At 43.9% G+C, this 20,601-nt stretch overlaps 1 protein-coding gene and 1 non-coding gene across 2 annotated transcripts in view; both read left to right on the top strand.

Annotated features, from left to right (window-relative positions):
• Positions 1–20,601, top strand: part of LOC126353082 (beta-1,4-glucuronyltransferase 1-like) — a 174,560-nt gene that overhangs the window by 135,852 nt on the left and 18,107 nt on the right. The gene's annotated exons all lie outside the window — the stretch shown is intronic.
• Trnat-ugu (transfer RNA threonine (anticodon UGU)) lies at positions 188–261 on the top strand. The gene has a single exon. It is a non-coding gene; the product is annotated as a tRNA-Thr (tRNA).

Raw genomic sequence — 20,601 nt, 5'->3', positions numbered from 1 at the left:
CGTCTGTGCGAATGCGCACAGGTTGCCCAAACTCTTACGGGAATCGCCAAAGCGTGCGCGAGTAATGAGTGGGTGGGCAGATGTCTATAAGATACAATACATATGTAGAATTGTGGACAGTTGGGAATGTGAGTCTTACGGGAAGCGTGCAAGGGATAAGTCCCTACAGTCGCGCTATTCCTCTGTGTCCTTGGTGGCTCAGATGGATAGAGCGTCAGCCATGTAAGCAGGAGATCCCGGGTTCGAGTCCCGGTCGGGGAACACATTTTCAGCCTTCCACATCGAGGTATATCAAAAACACCTGTCGGCAGCTGAACTTGTCAGTTAATCATCATTCACTATTGAAGGTTTCAAACTGGCCCCCCGGCACCCACGCACAGGATGGGGTGGGCAGTCGAGTGTGGTATCTCTGGATATCCTCCTCTGAGACAAACAAATTGGAATTGTAACTTTTTTTTCGGTCTGATGTGTAGTTTTCGAGATATTTCAATGTCTTCAGTTAAAATGAACATGCTATATAGTCCCATTAGAAAAAGAAACAAAGTCAGTGTCGTCATTCGGCAACTATAAACGATAAAAATTACTTGTGAACATCAGGAAATTCGCCATATTGTCCGCTATAACTTGGCGAAAACCATAAGTCGACATATTTATTCATTCTGGATAAATGTGAGGTGCCTGTCGTTGCTGCCTCATCCTGTATATGTAAATACGTGCTACGTTTGGCAGTAACAAGGATTTAGTAGCAAATCTGCGTTGAAATACTTTGGAGAAAAGATACTTGGAAACACCAAGAAAAAAAGGGCTTTGCCTGATCGTGGATGATGAAGGTGGCTGGGTGCCAATGCACATCTCAGACGTGGAGTCCAACGGCATCAGCAGGGATGTGAATCAAGTGACATTTTCGATCGGTATATTGTTTTGCCATGTGTAAGAAATCGTCTGCGTTGCAGCATCTGCTGACACCAACATCTTTGGGACCAGTTGCAGCTCGTCGTCGCTAGGACTAGAGTATCTCATCAAAAACGTCCAGAAACCTATTAGTGGATATTAATAAAGAGTGTGTCTACCCTCCGCTTTATGACTGCTTGAATTCTGCTGGAAACACTTGCGATGAGACGTCTGCTTGTCTGTGGAGGTATTGCAGCCCATTCTTGCTCAAAAAGCGAAACGAGTGAAGTTAGTGATGTTGGACGCTGGGGTCTCGAGTGAAGTCGACTTTCTGGTTCAGTAGATTGCGATCGGGACTTAGGGCAGGCCAGACATGAGCGTAAAAACGGGCAAACATTCAAATGTAAAATATTAAAGAGAAATGTTGCCATCTGTCAATTTTGATAGTTCCCAAACCCAGCAAAAGATGGGAACACACCTCTAAGCTTTTACATTTGCGGGTTAGCCTGTTTTTCCGCACATGTCTTTCATTATTGTCTCTGTACCGTTCCTCTACTATAAGCAGTACAGAATGCCGTAAAATGTTGTCTGTCCTTTCGCACTTAGGATTATTAGTAGGGTGAGAGCGGCAAATTGATATGCGAATAAACCAAGAACACGCATCACACTCACACCCAGATGACTTCATGTGTTTTCCTAAGGCTACACAGGGTTCCAGCACCATCCCCACCCTCCATCCCTCCCCTCCCCCACCTACCCTATTGGCGAGAGTTTCGAATTTTGGTGGGAATTTCTTTGTCCCAGGGCTGTACTGGCGTCACACCCCACTCCCGCCTAGGAACCGGCAGACATTAAAAATGGTGCTGCCTTTCTGGAACTCGAAAACCGATCCTCCTGGAAAGAAAACTAAGTACACCGCCCCCTTCCGCTCCCTCCCCCCCTCACCCCCCCTCTCGCCCCAACACAATTGTACCACCAGAGGTGCCTGAAATTGTCTGTAGCCAATAGGAACGCAGCATCCGATCACATCGGGGATATAAGGTGGGGCCAGCAGCTCTATAAGACTTAACAGGTACCATCTTTCAGGCAGAGGAAGAGGCCACCCCACCACAAAGGGATGGCCCAGCGCCGCAAATACAGCTCCCGGAACACTTGCTAGCTCAAATTCGACATAAGAACAGTGTGGCAAAAGAGTGGAAGATCACCAGAAATCAAGCCACCAGGAATCTGCTCAAGGTTCTACAGCGAGAACTGAAGATAGCGCTCAATGAGCACAGAAACCAGCAACTGAAAAACCGCCTCACAGTTCTCAAAGTAGACGATCATACACTATAGCAAGCAACCAAACAGTTCACAAAAAGACGCGCTAGGATGCCGCCACTGCACGGCGAGCGCGGTCTGGTCTACAGCCATGCTGAAAAGGCGAACGCCCTCGCCGACTCCTTCGAGAAGCAGTTTCAAGCGGCAGAATTATAGTTGTAAATTGTTGTAGTTGCGCTGGAAAAGTCCCTGAGCTTCAAGAGCTAATAGAAAGCACAGAAGCTGATATCGTTATAGGTACAGAATGCTGGCTAAAGCCTGAAATAAGTTCTGCAGAAATTTTTACGAAGTCTCAGATAGTGTTCAGGAAAGATAGATTAGGCAGAATTGGTGGTGGAGTGTTTGTGTCTGTCAGTAGTAGTTTATCTTGTAGTGAAGTCGAAGTAGATACTCCGTGCGAATTGGTGTGGGTGGAGGTAATACTTAAGAGCCGAATTAAGTTAATAATTGGCTCCTTCTACCGACCCCCACACTCCGATGATACAGTTGCGGAACAGTTCAGAGAAAGTTTGAGTCTCGTAACAAATAAATACCCCACTCATACGGTTATAGTTGGTGGGGACTTAAGCCTACCCTCGGTATGTTGGCAAAAATACTTGTTCAAAACCGGTGGTAGGCAGAAAACGTCTTCCGAGGTTGTCCTAAATGCTTTCTCCGAAAATTATTTCGAGCAGTTCGTCCACGAACCCACGCGAATTGTAAATGGTTGCGAAAACATACTTGACCTCTTAGCCACAAAAAATCCAGAGGTGATAGAGAACATCATGACTGATACAGGGATTAGTGATCACATGGTCGTTGTAGCTAGGTTCAATACAGTTTCTTCCAAATCCATCAGAAACAAACGCAAAATAAGTTTATTTAAAAAAGCGGATAAAGTGTCACTAGAAGCCTTCCTAAAAGACAATTTCCATTCCTTCCGAACTGACTATGCGAATGTAGACGAGATGTGGCTCAAATTCAAAGATATAGTAGCAACAGCAATTGAGAGATTCATACCTCATAAATTGGTAAGAGATGGAACGGATCCCCCGTGGTACACAAAAAAGGTCCGAACGCTGTTGCAGAGGCAACGGAAAAAGAATGCGAAGTTCAGAAGAACGTGAAATCCCGAAGATGGGCTAAAATTTACAGACGCGCGAAATTTGGCACGTACTTCGATGCGAGATGCCTTTAATAGGTTCCACAACGAAACATTGTCTCGAAATTTGGTATAAAATCCGAAGAAATTCTGGTCGTATGTAAAGTACACAAGCGGCAAGACGCAGTCAATACCTTCTCTGCGCAGTGCCGATGGTACTGTTACCGACGACTGTGCCGCTAAAGCGGAGTTATTGAACGCAGTTTTCCGAAATTCCTTCACCAGGGAAGACGAATGGAATATTCCAGAATTTGAAACACGAACATCTGCTAGCATGAGTTTCTTAGAAGTAGATACCTTAGGGGTTGCGAAGCAACTCAAATCGCTTGATACGGGCAAGTCTTCAGGTCCAGATTGTATACCGATTAGGTTCCTTTCAAATTACGCTGATACTATAGCTCCCTACTTAGCACTCATATACAACCGCTCGCTCACCGATAGATCTGTACCTACAGATCGGAAAATTGCGCAGGTCGCACCAGTGTTCAAGAAGGGTAGTAGGAGTAATCCATTTAACTACAGACCTATATCATTGACGTCGGTTTGCAGTAGGGTTTTGGAGCATATACTGTATTCAAACATTATGAATCACCTCGAAGGGAACTATCTATTGACACGTAATCAGCATGGCTTCAGAAAACATCGCTCTTGTGCAACGCAGCTAGCTCTTTATTCGCACGAAGTAATGGCCGCTATCGACAGGGGATCTCAAGTAGATTCCGTATTTCTAGATTTCCGGAAAGCTTTTGACACTGTTCCTCACAAGCGACTTCTAATCAAGCTGTGGGCCTATGGAGTATCGCCTCAGTTGTGCGAATGGATTCATGATTTCCTGTCGGGAAGGTCGCAATTCGTAGTAATAGACGGCAAATCATCGAGTAAAACTGAAGTGATATCAGGTGTTCCCCAGGGAAGCGTCCTGGGACCTCTGCTGTTCCTGATCTATATAAATGACCTGGGTGACAATCTGAGCAGTTCTCTTAGATTGTTCGCAGATGATGCTGTAATTTACCGTCTAGTAAGGTCATCCGAAGACCAGTATCAGATGCAAAGCGATTTAGAAAAGATTGCTGTATGGTGTGTCAGGTGGCAGTTGACGCTAAATAACGAAAAGTGTGAGATGATCCACATGAGTTCCAAAAGAAATCCGTTGGAATTCGATTACTCGATAAATAGTACAATTCTCAAGGCTGTCAATTCAACTAAGTACCTGGGTGTTAAAATTACGAACAACTTCAGTTGGAAGGACCACATAGATAATATTATCGGGAAGGCGAGCCAAAGGTTGCGTTTCATTGGCAGGACACTTAGAAGATGCAACAAGTCCACTAAAGAGACAGCTTACACTACACTCGTTCGTCCTCTGTTAGAATATTGCTGCACGGTGTGGGATCCTTACCAGGTGGTATTGACGGAGGACATCGAAGGGTGCAAAAAAGGGCAGCTCGTTTTGTATTATCGCGTTATAGGGGAGAGAGTGTGGCAGATATGATACACGAGTTGGGATGGAAGTCATTAAAGCATAGACGTTTTACGTCGCGGCGAGACCTTTTTACGAAATTTCAGTCACCAACTTTCTCTTCCGAATGTGAAAATATTTTGTTGAGCCCAACCTACATAGGTAGGAATGATCATCAAAATGAAATAAGAGAAATCAGAGCTCGAACAGAAAGGTTTAGGTGTTCGTTTTTCCCGCTCGCTGTTCGGGAGTGGAATAGTAGAGAGATAGTATGATTGTGGTTCGATGAACCCTCTGCCAAGCACTTAAATGTGAATTGCAGAGTAGTCATGTAGATGTAGAAACCCCTGGATGAAGGGCATGAAGAGGTAGACAGCCGTCAACCGAGACTTTGTGGTATTTCTACCGATTCTTTAATGACGCTATTCCAATAGCTCCGGGCTCGGCGCAGCACCCTGGTGTTCTCTAAATCAAAGGTGTGGTTTTCTTTTTTCTTTGATACTATGTTCAGCTATAGCAGATTTCTCTGTCTGTTCAAGTCAGATGTGTTCCTCGCAACTTTTCGAGATGCAACGCTGCGTTTGTCCAATGTACTGTACACCACATTCGCAGGAAATGCTATATATGCCAGGTGTGTTGAGTCTGAGTGGGTCTTTAGCTGAGCTCAGCAGCTCTTCCGTCTTCGGCGGTGGTCGGAAGACGGTATCTATGTTCGATTTTCTCACTAGCCTCCCGATTTTGTCTGACAGGGGCCCCAAATATGGCAGAAAGGCGAGTCTCTTTTTATGTTCCTCTTCTTCTTCTTCTTCTTCCTCTTCCCGAAATATGTCAGCCTGTCTCCTCTTAAACGCCTTACCAATCTGTGTTTCACTGTACCCATTTTTCCGAAATACCTCTCTTAGTTGGTGTAATTCGCCTGAGAGGCTTTCTTTGTCACAAATGACGAGTGCCCTTAGTACCAAGGTGGCCAGTACTGACTGGCGTAAAGGCTGGATGGTGGCAGCTGGTTGCATGGAGGTACAGGTCTGTGTGCGTCTTCTTTCTATACACTGAATGGGGCAGCGTGCCATACGCCTTCTTCCTAATCAGTACGTCCAGGAGTGGAATACAGCCATTCTCCTCTACTTCCATCGTGAAGGTGTAATCTCATGTATGCTGTTTAGGTGGTCCCTTAGCTCCTCCAGTGCCTGCCTGCCATGCTGCCATATCACGAAAGTATCGTCGACATAGCGGAAGAAGTGCCTTGGTTTACGGTGAGCAGTTTGTAGGGCCACCTCCTCAAAGTGTTCCGTATAAAGATTTGCAATCCCTGGAGCAAAGGGAGACCCCATGGCCACTCCATCCACTTGTTCATAATGCCCTCGATTTCACTTGAAGTAGATGGTCGTAAGTGCATATTCAAAGAGCTTCACTGTTCAGATTCGAAGTGCTAATTAAGGAGTGCCAAGGCGTCTTGAAGAGGTGACGTCGAAGCTCGTGAGTGGGTCATCTCTCTGTATTCGGATGTCCTTCAGTATTCTCACTAAATGCCGGCCGCGGTGGTCTCGCGGTTCTAGGCGCGCAGTCCGGAACCGTGCGACTGCTACGGTCGCAGGTTCGAATCCTGCCTCGGGAATGGATGTGTGTGATGTCCTTAGGTTAGTTAGGTTTAAGTAGTTCTAAGTTCTAGGGGACTAATGACCACAGCAGTTGAGTCCCATAGTGCTCAGAGCCATTTTTGAACCATTCTCACTAAATCTGCGGAGTTTTTCACGTGATGGCTACAGTGTCCCACCAGTGTTTTTAACATTGTCGCCAGGTATTTGGCCAGTCCATAACTGTGCAAGTTGATAGTGTCCAGAATCGGCCGTAGATGTATCGGCTGTTGATGTATTTCATCTGTGTCAGACATATTCCAGAATCCCAAAACAACTATTGACGAATAATGCAAACCCAATCATTGCATTCAGACGGGACAGTCTGAATTTGAAACACATTTAACAGGCTCATATATGAACCGATATGTCGTGCAATGACTTCGTAAAGATCATGGGTTTCTCGTTATTGATAAAACAAGAAAACTGAGTGATGGCAGGTATAGACGGAACTTCCAGGAGTCCCTATATATAGCCGTGCAAAGAGGTGAGTACTTCATTATATGCATTACCATGGATAAATTCGCAAGCATGCCACGAGCTCAGTTTGACAGGATGGGTATGCATAGACAAAACATTCGCTTATAAATGGATGCGAAAATTCAAACTCTCCAACGTAAAGTTAGAGGCGTACCCAAGGAACTAGAGATATATTTTCATACCTTTCTGAGACTGGGTGATCAGGTTAATGCAACCGAGAAGAAAGTAAACGACCTAACTAAAGAGGAAACGCCTGTTACTGAGAAGGGGACACTGTATGTGCGGGTTAACGCAATTGAAAAGAAAGTAGGCGACTTAACTGAAGGGAAAATAGTTGTTACCGTGAAGGGGAAGGAGCATAAGAAGAAGGGTGAATGTATACAACCTCACGCTGCACAGAAGTTCGATTAGTATACCAAGAGACGACGACTAAGCATAAAGTCATCGAAGCATGGAAGGCCATTCGCTAGAAGTTACGTTTGCTGAGGTTAGGTCATTTGAATGGGGAGCACACTCTGCGAGAAACCTTTAAACCAGTTACAGAATCTCTCGATGAACTCTCAGAGCAATTCCACAAAGACGACGATGACGCTATTGCTGTGTTCCTTAACCGTCATAGCGACGCTAGGATAAACAAAACATTGCGTGACAGTGATGGAAAACCATACATGTTGCGCACGCAGCTTATAACTTTAAATGAAAAAACAACACAGATCAGCTATAAACAGTTTCAAAGAATAGCCGGTCTACTGAACCGTATTTTCCCAAGACCAACAAAACTGTAAATTATTCGCCTAAAGATATGGAAATGTATCGTCAAATATTGCTTTTGTCTGATCTGCATAAGAATACAAGAAGTCGAAGCAATGTGAAATACAAATCCATTATAAAACCTGTATTGGATGGTGAAAAAAACAGCAGTGGCGATGGTACTGACATTTAGCATAAAAGAGTGAGCAATCGAGTCCTGCAGATATATCACGACGACCCCAATGAGCTAAAAGACCGGCTACGACTGCTCATGGAATCAGCTGCCGCTGGTAATACAGTTCATTCGAATGAAGTTCTTTCATTAATTTCCGAACTTAGAGAGGCATCACCGAATAAATATGGAGACTGTATTTCGAGAACTGCAAAAACCAGCCAGCAAAGTATACCCTCGAAGATATGTTGTGATTAAAAGGTTTGGACGACCTGTGGTAGGCGGATCTTTTCGATTTGAGGGAATATTCAGGGGTGAATTACGGATTCAAATATATTTTAATGGTCACTGACACTTTTTCTTAAAACACCTGGGCATTACCTGTGAAAGTGAAAACTGGGAGGGCTCTGGCGCATGTGTTTGAGGGATTGCTGCAGACGGGGACGAATCTAATCCCAGAAAACCTTCAAAAGATAACGGCGATGCATTTTACAGTAGATATTTCAAGACTGTGATAGAGCGCTATGGAATATACACTCCTGGAAATTGAAATAAGAACACCGTGAATTCATTGTCCCAGAAAGGGGAAACTTTATTGACACATTCCTGGGGTCAGATACATCACATGACCACACTGACAGAACCACAGGCACATAGAGACAGGCAACAGAGCATGCACAATGTCGGCACTAGTACAGTGTATATCCACCTTTCGCAGCAATGCAGGCTGCTATTCTCCCATGGAGACGATCGTAGAGATGCTGGATGTAGTCCTGTGGAACGGCTTGCCATGCCATTTCCACCTGGCGCCTCAGTTGGACCAGCGTTCGTGCTGGACGGTGCAGACCGCGTGAGACGACGCTTCATCCGGTCCCAAACATGCTCAATGGGGGACAGATCCGGAGATCTTGCTGGCCAAGGTAGTTGACTTACACCTTCTAGAGCACGTTGGGTGGCGTGCGGACGTGCATTTTCCTGTTGGAACAGCAAGTTCCCTTGCCGGTCTAGGAATGGTAGAACGATGGGTTCGATGACGGTTTGGATGTAGCGTGCACTATTCAGTGTCCCCTCGACGATCACCAGAGGTGTACGGCCAGTGTAGGAGATCGCTCCCCACACCATGATGCCGGGTATTGGCCCTGTGTGCCTCGGTCGTATGCAGTCCTGATTGTGGCGCTCACCTGCACGGCGCCAAACACGCATACGACCATCATTGGCACCAAGGCAGAAGCGACTCTCATCGCTGAAGACGACACGTCTCCATTCGTCCCTCCATTCACGCCTGTCGCGACACCACTGGAGGCGGGCTTCACGATGTTGGGGCGTGAGTGGAAGACGGCCTAACGGTGTGTGGGACCGTAGCCCAGCTTCATGGAGACGGTTGCGAATGGTCCTCGCCGATACCCCAGGAGCAACAGTGTCCATAATTTGCTGGGAAGTGGCGGTGCGGTCCCCTACGGCACTGCGTAGGATCCTACGGTCTTGGCGTGCATCCGTGCGTCGCTGCGGTCCGGTCCCAGGTCGACGGGCACGTGCACCTTCCGCCGACCACTGGCGACAACATCGATGTACTGTGGAGACCTCACGCCCCACGTGTTGAGCAATTCGGCGATACGTCCACCCGGCCTCCCGCATGCCCACTATACGCCCTCGCTCAAAGTCCGTCAACTGCACATACGGTTCACGTCCACGCTGTCGCGGCATGCTACCAGTGTTAAAGACTGCGATGGAGCTCCGTATGCCACGGCAAACTGGCTGACACTGACGGCGGCGGTGCACAAATGCTGCGCAGCTAGCGCCATTCGACGGCCAACACCGCGGTTCCTGGTGGTCCGCTGTGCCGTGCGTGTGATCATTGCTTGTACAGCCCTCTCGCAGTGTCCGGAGCAAATATGGTGGGTCTGACACACCGGTGTCAATGTGTTCTTTTTTCCATTTCCAGGAGTGTATTACTACTCGACGTTCATCCACTTGAAGGCGAGTATCGTGGAATGCTTGAACAGAACAGTGCAAATCCAAATGTGGATACAATTCAATTTCGTGTCTCACACAAATGGGCCGATATCCTCCCGAAAATAAATAGTATAGTCGAACCAAACATCGCACAATAAAACGAGACCAATCGGTGTTCGTGATAATAGACTTCTAGCTACAGTATATATTCGTATTAAAATGTTAGATCCTGGCAAACGGCAATTTAATGTAAGTGATTTAGTACGTATTTCAAAACACAAGACAGCATTTGGGAAGTCATACATGCCAAACTGGTCAACCAAGGGATTCACAGTTTCCAAAGTGCAGAGAACGAATCCCAGAACCTATCCGTTAAGGGACATCTGAGGTACTGAAATTGCAGGATGCCTTCACATAGATGAGTTACAAAAGAGCTCGGAACCAGATGTTTATCTCGAGGGAATAGAGCCTTAGTTAAATGGCTTCGTTTTCCGCAACACGAAACAAATGAATCGACGCTGACGATCTGCTTTATAATAGGGCGTGCAGACCACGACCACCTCAGTAGCATAATATGCTTGTAGGCGACGTATTAGAGGAGGAGGCGGTATTCTCGACAAACTATATCAGTCGAATTACACATTCCTGGATATAATTTCTGTGGACCTGGAACAAATTTTCATAAACGATTGGCACGTGTTGATATCAGGATAGATATGCTTGACGCAACGTGTGTGGCTCACCATCGCATACGCAGCAAATGAAGATCGTCACACCGCAGATTGAACACGTTCGAGAAGGAATACTGGTATAGGTCAACGCATTGCAGCATCTGTAGTTAAAAAAAGTATGCGTGATAAAGTTAAGTTGGGCTTGGTTGTGAAGAAGTTCAGCCAAGCTACAAGTGCTGCATATAGTGCGCTAAGGAAGAAGATGACAACCAAAGGGTGTATGAAAAATTTTATTCTGCCGAGGTTATATGCAGCTAAAAGTGCCCTGTAACAGCACAGAGCGAGAAAAGAAATCGATTTATGGCCCCGGGTTCTACCAATACCAAAGAGTCGGGTGGAATTATTCCCTTCCTCATTCCTGCCCTACATTGTCTCTCAGCAGTGGATTCACTAGCTAGGGGTGCTGCAGCTATTAACAGGACAGTCATGAATGCACAAAACTCTCAGGAGCAACTGCAGGAGGCACAAAGACATAACCGCATGATGGAGGCAGTAGCCATCGCGAAAGGGCTATACCTGAAACCATATAAGAAAGAACTAGATCTCTTTATAAACAATAAAAAAAAGCCCCCTAGCAGTCCTATCAGACAGGGCGCTTAGAAAAACAGATCTGCTTAAGTTTATTAAAAGGAATTCAAGATTCCGAGGTGTGTTTATGCGCGATGCATTACCGAAGACTATGTGGAAATCAGAAGAATGCGGAATTGTGAATCTCGACGTAACAGGAGGACCTGGAACTCTCAGGGTAGCATATTTTTTAAAAAGAAGGAAACACAAATAATGTCTACTGTTTCGGTGACCTGCAACCTCCAGAAGAATTACAACGATACTTCACAGACAAAAGACATGGTCTACAATTTTCGACGCTACCAAGACTTTAATACATTCCTGTGCGGTCATCTATGCATCACGTTCCTCCTGACGTTTACGAATGATATATAAGGACGGATATTAAGCTTCCATTTACTAGTTGATGTTTAGATGCAATGTCGTACACTTTGAATTTAAAAGAACGATCGTCTATAGTACTTGCGAATTACTTCCCACCAGTTGATTCAAGCGTTGGAGATTTGAGTACCGCGCTGATTGGACTGGAGACATATAACACCATTCGAAGTATCACCCGCGTTAACAATAAACCGTATCTGTAAATTAATGACAAAAACGAAATTGTGGAAACTGAACCTGGTGCATACGACACTAAAGATTTAAACGAAGCTTTAAACAGTCCGGGAAAGGGATTTTGCCCCGTGCCAACATCAGTACACTTAAATCTGAAATAAGGACGGGGAATGTGTCGACTGACTTTAAACAGAAAAATCCAATAGGCCCACTACCGGTTTTCACAAAGGGGCATGTTTTGAAGACAGATCACAGTAAATTTTACAAATCTGATCAGGCAGTAGATATTCAAAATGTTCAAATGTGTGTGAAATCTTATGGGACATAACTGCTAAGGTCATCAGTGCCTAAGCTTACACACTACTTAACCTAAAGCATCCTAAGGACAAATACACACACCCATGCCCGAGGGAGGACTCGAACCTCCGTCGGGACCAGCTGCACAGTCCATGACTGCAGCGTCTTACTTCAGTCGGGAACTACGCGGCTGCTACGGTCGCAGGTTCGAACCCTGCCTCGGGCATGGATGTGTGTGATGTCCTTAGGTTAGTTAGGTTTAAGTAGTTCTAAGTCTAGGGGACTGATGACCTCAGCTGGTAAGTCCCATACTGCTTAGAGCCATTTGAACCATTTTTGCAGCGTCGTAGACCGCCCGGCTAATCCCGAGAGGCAGACATTAGACGTTCTCCATGCCAGTAAAATCCGTGTTGAGTGTAACACTGCAACGAACTGATATCTCAAGTATACATTGGTTTATTCAATTTACGGTTTCTTCCCACCAGGGTATAACATTTACGAGTCTCCTATCAACGCTATATACTTTCCAGTGATAGTTCAGGCATTGGACTATCTGGAAATGCGTACTGTAGACTGTAATAAGCAACTTGTTGACTTTAGCGGTGAGGAAATCATTGTACGATTACATCTAAGATAAGACTGGCGTAAGATATAAAACAAGCGCACACAGCGCACAGCACAGCACGTCGCAGCAGAACCGCAAGGTGATAACACGAGTTTCTTACATCTGTAGGCCTCACTCGATATATCTCACCCAGTGGTATATGATGAGCGAATCATACGCTAGGAGTACTTCTCACATAAACCTAATGCTTTAATGACATTTAACAGGAACAATGAAATCCGGATTGTCATCCAACACCAAGATGCTTTAACTCTTCCAAGCAGAGTTTCATACATCTGAATTACGCATTTAAGAAAAAGGATGGTAGTCATACAGTGGGATCAAAGCTTACACGTAATGCTTTGGCATTCCTGATCCCGGAAATGCGTTATGAACTTAGTGGGGTAGAGATTGATCGTACACGTAATGTTGGCATAGCATAAACCCTTAAAACTTCTCACATCATCACCCTCGGAATTGCTTCAAGGAAGCCTTTCACTGATGTGAACTGCGCTAAAACACGGAGGAGTGCAAAGTGGCTAACACGTTTCTTTCATGGACTTCACTGATACGATCCTGGTATACCGTATAGAGAAATTGTGACGTTACTTCGAATATTTGATCATCCTGAAACCATAATCTATATCAACGGCGAGAAGAAGATCACATGGATGCAGCGAATCTTGAAGTTTTGCATCTACTGAAGACCTGGAATTCCACAGGTGTCCTGCTATCCATCAGCTCAAGAAGATGTGTGAAAATAGTGTTGATGCTTATGAAAATGTGAAATTACTTTTAAGTTGGATTAATGAAAATAAATGAATTTTTTATCTCACAGTTTGGGTTTTTCTTTGCTTCTACATAGCTCCTACGTACATAGTATGTAGCTTTGCTCTGAGCTTACGTCTGTGACTTCGTTCAAGCACAGGAGATATAATTTCAGCCATGTTTGCTGTATGTCTTTGAAAGCGCCGCCTGTCCCCAAAAGCCTATACATGCAGCACGATAGGCGAAAACCCATGCAAACATATATTTTGTTTCCCTCCATTTTAAACGTCACCTCCCCCAAGCTTCAACTGAAACCTTTGCATCTTGCACAGCTTTATATACATTTGCAAGGGTAGGAATTTGTGAAAAAATAAAAAAATAACAATTTAGTATTTAGACATAAATATTCACAGTAGTAATACAGCTCTACATCCACAAATATTGTTGTTTTTTACAATATTCATTTTATTCACAGTTCTTGGTTTTACAAATAATATTACTGGTTGAAAAAATAATGTTTATCTTACATTACAGTACTGATTACAGCTACTGCACAGGCGTAGATTCTCTTGCACAAATACTATTAATAGTGAAATTCTACCCAAAAAGAAGTCTTAATTTATTCGTTCGATTGGGTGGCTGTAAACATTTTCCACCTCAAGTATCTGAAGTAATATAACGAAGCGGATGACCCTAAAATGTTCATCCCAAACAGCATCACTAAAATGAACAGGGTAGCACTCAGACTTAAAACTGGTATGACTTGGACAGCTAGCGGTAGGTGAAACTTAAAAACTAATCTATTTACACATACTTTCACACAATCGCAGCCGGCCGGTGTGACCGAGCGGTTCTATGCGCTACAGTCTGGAACCGCGTGACCGCTACAGTTGCAGGTTCGAATCCTGCCTCGGACACGGATGTGTGTGATGTCCTTAGGTTGGTTAGGTTTAAGTAGTTCTAAGTTCTAGGGGACTGATGACCTCATAAGTTAAGCCCCATAGTGCTCAGAGCCATTTGAACCATTTTTTAACACAATCACACACGCACATGAAGTGCAAAAGAGAGAAATACGGTAGATTATTTTTTCCCTTCATTTACAATTTTTCAACTTTTTTGACGATTTTAGTCCAATTTTTAATCTTTTTACATACTTTGCACATTTTTAACTTTCTTTTATATTTTTTTCAAGCACATGCTGCTTATATATTCTTGCACATATAATATGCTACTTATTCAGAAAAAAATAAGCAGAATATATTTACACACAGGCTTATATATTTACACAGACATTCACACTCAAACACACTCACAGGCATACATACAGACACACATAAGCACTCACACATGCAGGCACGCCATACATCACACATACAATATTTGTTGTTGTTGTTGTGGTCTTCAGTCCTGAGACTGGTTTGATGCAGCTCTCCATGCTGCTCTATCCTGTGCAAGATTCTTCATCTCCCAATACTTACTGCAACTTACGTCCTTCTGAATCTGTTTAGTGTATTCATCTCTCGGCTACAACCCTGTCTCACTCCCTTCCCAACCACTGCTTCCCTTTCATGTCCCTCGACTCTAATGACTGCCATCTGGTTTCTGTACAAATTGTAAATAGCCTTTCCCTCCCTGTATTTTACTCCTGCCACCTTTAGAATTTGAAAAAGAGTGTTCCAGTCAACATTGTCAAAAGCTTTCTCTAAGTCTGCAACTGATAGAAACGTAGGTTTGTCTTTCCTTAATCTTTCTTCTAAGATAAGTCGTAGGGTCAGTATTGCCTCACGTGTTCCAATATTTCTACCTAATACAATACTTAAACTATGACAAAAGAGCCATACTATTAGGTACAAGCTATCACTCAGCCATGCACTCACACACTCTCTCTCATTCACACCGTCAGAATCCACCGTCCCCTGTTGCGCTTCAAGTAAATAGTGTGAGTACAGGGGGGGTTCGATCCTGTCATCACAAGTGAAATGACAGTCAGACGTTAGGTTGCAGCACAGTGTACACCTCATGACCTCGTGATCTAATACTAGTCTGCTGTACCAAATGCGGAGTTTGCAGCGGTGCACCACTAACACCATCCTACTGGCAATGCAAATAGTCTTTGACCGTGAAGACACATGATGCCACACGTCACACATCCTTAGCCCGCCTCCTGGTGGTTCCACCTATTGTACGATATGCATACATTTTGGATTTTAGGCCCACAAACTCCACAATCGGAAATCCAATAGCCTCACTTCCGTTACGCCGAAAATCATCTTGTTCCAAGGAATGATATTGTTAGGTTTATTGGCTGCATATCCCGATGTGTCGAATTCATTACCGTGACAGCTAATTACAAATCTTCACCCAATAGCTGAGGCTATCTGAATCCATATCAAGTAACTTTGGTTGGACAAAATGAGTTATAGCAAACTCATAGTGCAAGTGATACATGTGGAGTTTGGAGATGTCCATTATACACATATCCAAACTGACTGGTTTCATAAACTCACATCTCCACAGCAACAAAGTCCTCATTCAAAATAGTGACCTGCTTAAAATCTGGTCTGGCGATGCTCTTTCTTAAGCCCCAGTGCCCACCCTGTTCGCTCCTACCAAAATGTTGCATTCATTTCTTACATTCTGCATGGTTTTACCGAAAATGGAATTACTCATTAATTTATAAAAATTTGTTTTAGTATTTTATTCAATATACTTCTTCAACCACCCCATTTGATTCTACCTAGCTCCATCCCTAAGCTGACACGCTGCTGGAAATTACATACCTCCTTGGTGTCCAACAGTGGTCTTCAGTTCCGGGATAGTACTTCCTCATGGAACTTGTTGCTCTGGATATAACGCCAAGTCGCTTATCATTTCATGAAAACTAACAGGGTATATGGGGTCTGTCCCCACCACATACCCTACATCAGAATCAGCCGCCGGACCCAATATTTTTCCATCTAATCCCTTGTTTTCGGACACCCATTGAAACCCACTTATCGGCAGTGGCTGCATCATGGAGTGCCCATCTGAATTATTCACATCCAAATATAGAACAGAACTTGAATCGAGGAATGCGTTGACCTCCAAACCCATAAGTGGATTATTTGCCTTGGCGTGTCTAAGGACACACTGGCAAAGTTCTCCACAGATAGCACATTCCAAAAAGCATATCAGTATCAGTCAACAGTTCGATGCTGCGCCTCGTTTTCTTGAGTATCGCATCCCAGTTCAACCCAGGTTCCGTTTAATAAAAGGTGGGGTCCATAGAGTATGTGGCCATTCATGCACTCTGGAACTTTTCAAAAACATCTCCCAGCAAACTCACGTCATTCCATGTGTAGTCTTGCGTATTCACCCAAATTTGGAATGTTGAATTCCCGCCGGACAATGACAGCATACTCATAATCTGCACCAGTTATGGCATCGCATATGAGAGTACTGGTAAATGCAGGATGTCGGATAGCCTGGTATCGTCGAGTTTCCTCTTACTATCAAAATACTTGTAAGGCAAACTCCTTTCCTAGTCACGAGCTGAAACTTTTCCTCATCGGGGTATGCAGATCGAGTGATATGCATATTCTCCCGAGATCGAGTTTCAATGAGTTGCTGGAGTGGCGCCTGCATAAAACTTAGCGTGTCAAGGAAGCAGAGCGTAATTTTTAGCGTCATTCGTTTTGAGAATGAAATATACTTCTCAACTCTCTTAGGCAGAACACTGACTTGATTTTCCTCCCAGGTGAAATTAGCCAACTGCTCAACTAGAAAGTGAGTATCATATCCATTTAAATTATGTAAGAGAACGGGTATGTGTCGTGGTAAATGATACTTCAAATTTCATGCGTTCTGAGTTGCAACACGCAACTTCCCCATAAGACGACAATGATCTCTATGCAGAGTTTCAGCTTTTCTACCTAATGGCAGCCCACAAATATGACAGTTAACTGCATCATTGCATAATTTTTTATCCTCCTCCGATTCGGTCATTGGGATATTGCCGCTGTAAAGCCTATCAACGTCCAATGATAGTTTTTGAAGCTCAGTGAGCAACCAAACCACAGGATTATCCCCGACATAAGATTCATAGGGGTTAAGACTTGAATCATATGAACATGCAGTTTGGTACACTGCCACATACGGTACTTGTTTTTGCGTAAAGGTGGTACGTGAGGCTAAGGGATTCCCTTCACAGTGGATGATAGGGACAAGGAGACATTCGAAATCTGCGTATACAACAAATGGACATCATTCCTAATGGTGAGAATTCTTAAATTTAATGAACTTGTTTTCATCTGAAGGCATAACAACAAGTACCGATCCCTTGAATTCACAGTCCTCCAGATGCCTTTTTAAATGCTGTTCTTCTGAAAAGGTATTTAGACATTTGAAGCAAATGCCTTTCTTCTTTTTTCGCCAATTGGCTGTAAAGGTGGAGGAACATGTCTTTGATCCACACACAATGCTGATTATCGCCTTCAGAGAAGAGCAGCATGTTTACATGAAGAGCACGCTCACCTGAATACTTCAAAAAATGGAATGGTTCAATTATAGTACAATTGTTCAGCTCATCTGACTTATTTTTCTGCTTCTTCCTCAGGCCATAAACGTGAAGCGATATTCCGGGATTTTCCGCCTCAAATTTTGGTATATTCTGAATCTTTGTGAGAAACTCGACACTGTCAAAGTTATAACATTCAGAAATGGTAAGACCTATTATGTATCAAGATGTCGGATGTTTTGTGTAATTTCTTTTGCAAGCCATGATTGACCATGCAAAATAAGCGTTATCCTTTTTATTTTGAATGTTTATACAGGCCTGCTCGTTCTTAATAGCCTCAGGGAGTTTGATATAACTGGACTCTCCATCTAACGAATCATTGACATGAATATCGAGTTGTGGTATTTGGCTGCTTTATTGGCCCTCTTCCTTCCATCTCAGAAAACTGGGACAGTATAGCACTCAAGGTGGATTAACGATACCACTCGGCGACTGATGTACTCTGAGGTATAATGCCATCTTTGAGGATCTGTGGACCCAGCACAGGGGGGGGGGGGGGGGGCATGCTTGTAGAAACCTGACTGGGTCCCAATACCCGCCTCCCCCCCCCCCCCCCCCCGGCAGGTGACTCACGTCCGTTCTGGTAAACGAGATACGCTTCTCAAAGGTCCTAGCAACCGCTGAGTATTCTAGAGGGCCCATGACGCCGCTAATTTGTTGTCCTACACTATTGGAACGGGACAGGAACAACCACTAGCCACAGGTTCATTATCATCAATACTACAACTAGTAGATTACGTGTCCACCCAGTGGATGAGGGGTCTGGCGCTGAGGCGCCTCCAGGTGGGGAGGGGGGGGGGCACTGAGAATAAAAATAAACAGCTGATGGTCATCTACAATGAAGCTTCACTATTATTTGACAGCTGTAAAGACTCGCCACATCACAAATTTAATCTTTCGTTCCCTGCTTCCTTGATTCTAAGCTCACACGCGTTCGCAGATACAATGGTAAACACAATACATTTGCGATGTGTCGTAAAATTCATTATAATGGAAAAGGGTCCAGCGTCAGCGGTATGACGATTGTGATAGGAGGTGTTTATTCTCACTCTGCGAATTATAGAAAGTATTGGGCACAGCTTGCTTCGCTCCCTGTTTCAGGGCCCATAAGCGCTCAGGAACAAGTGAAAACAAGGGCGCCCATACCTATGGGAAAGGAGCAGCGCTCCCCTCTCCTGATCCCCCCAGCTCTCAGGAAAAGAGAAAAATATAGAGTACTCAGGAGTTATTCTTTCAAGAAAACGATTTAAGAAGTACTAATTTTGGGCGTTTCATGATGTTCTCTTGTTCTCTTAGACATCCTCATGCCTCACTGGCCTGAGCTATGAACTTGCTTCTGGTCGCTTCGTCTAACACATATAGTCAAGTTGGAGTGCTGTGTTCGAATAGGACTATCTTTACAGTGGATAGTTGTAGTGCATGATACATGCTTGGAAATCGAATAGCAAAACCTCAACGTATATAATATTTATTATACAATTTCCATTCTGAACATGAGATCCACTTGGTCACACCAAGATTTATGATCAAAGATCATTTTACAGCTGGAGACAACTCTCATTCAAATAAATTAGTTTTACGAAATGAAACACGGTCGAAACAAGCTGTAATATATTTATTGTCCGTGCTGTTAGTTTATTTCAACTGCTAGTAATTTTCGAGCATCTGAAACACATCCACAAAAATGGTAACATTGGTTTATATAACGTATGTCCATGTGAAACATCTTGTGTTCATATATACTTCATAAATAAAGTTACTTACTTATCATAAGTCTCAAGCTTCATATCACATCTGACTAAATAGCTGGCACATATGTAAAGGCACTCATTGCTTTCATGTGCATGTATAACAGCACAATGCAATAGTGCACTATACGTATAAAATGCGTATTTGAACCATAAGCTGTTTTTATTTTACCCCCAAATATCTGCTGGTTTCACTCTTTGACCATTTTCACGGAAGAAGGGTTAAAATGATTTAAGTCACCATATTGTATCAGTCATTGCTTAAAATATGTAATGCATGCCTTGATTGTACATATATGACACAGGGCCACAATTCATTAGATTAAAATACAGGCACAGCTATTATAGTGCAGCCAAAGATGTCTAGAACCATATTTATGGCTAGTCGATAGTACCATGTACGATTGTGGCCCAGTATTTACTGGCTATTTTGTTTGTTACACTCAAGCATACCAAGCAGAGCAAAGGAATTCATATCGCTAGCATATATGACAAAGGGTGCGTGGGGCAGCCACAGAAGTGCTCCTGATGTAATACAAAATTGCACCCAACACGACAACTCCAGGTCTAGTGTTCTAGCATGTAGACAAGTTGGTACCAGGTTCTCAACTGGCCTTTTTCCAACCAACACAAGCCCATCACTGACACCAATACAGAACCAGTTTTTTTTCTTTACTGTGATTTCATTCCCCTGCCCCATATGGGCAGGGGAGGGCTGTCAGCGGCACAATCCGCCGCTCTTCAGCCGAGTGACAGGACAACTAAAACAAGAATAAAATGATACATACATAAGGAGATAAAAAAGGGGAACATAAAACAGAGTAAGGGGAGAAAATGGAGGTAAAAGAAACACTGACATGGAGACGTTCCTGGGGGACAGTTAAAAAAAAGTCACCAGAAAGTTAAAAAACACAGTTGACGATTCTCAAAACACAGAGAAGACACTGAGTGCACAGGCACAGGTTTAAAGTCGGCC

The sequence above is a fragment of the Schistocerca gregaria genome, chromosome 1 (assembly GCF_023897955.1).
Source record: "Schistocerca gregaria isolate iqSchGreg1 chromosome 1, iqSchGreg1.2, whole genome shotgun sequence".
Classification (NCBI taxonomy): Eukaryota; Metazoa; Arthropoda; class Insecta; order Orthoptera; family Acrididae; genus Schistocerca; species Schistocerca gregaria.
The sequence above is the reverse complement of the archived record's forward strand: the minus strand, read 5'-3'. Positions and strand labels throughout refer to the sequence as shown.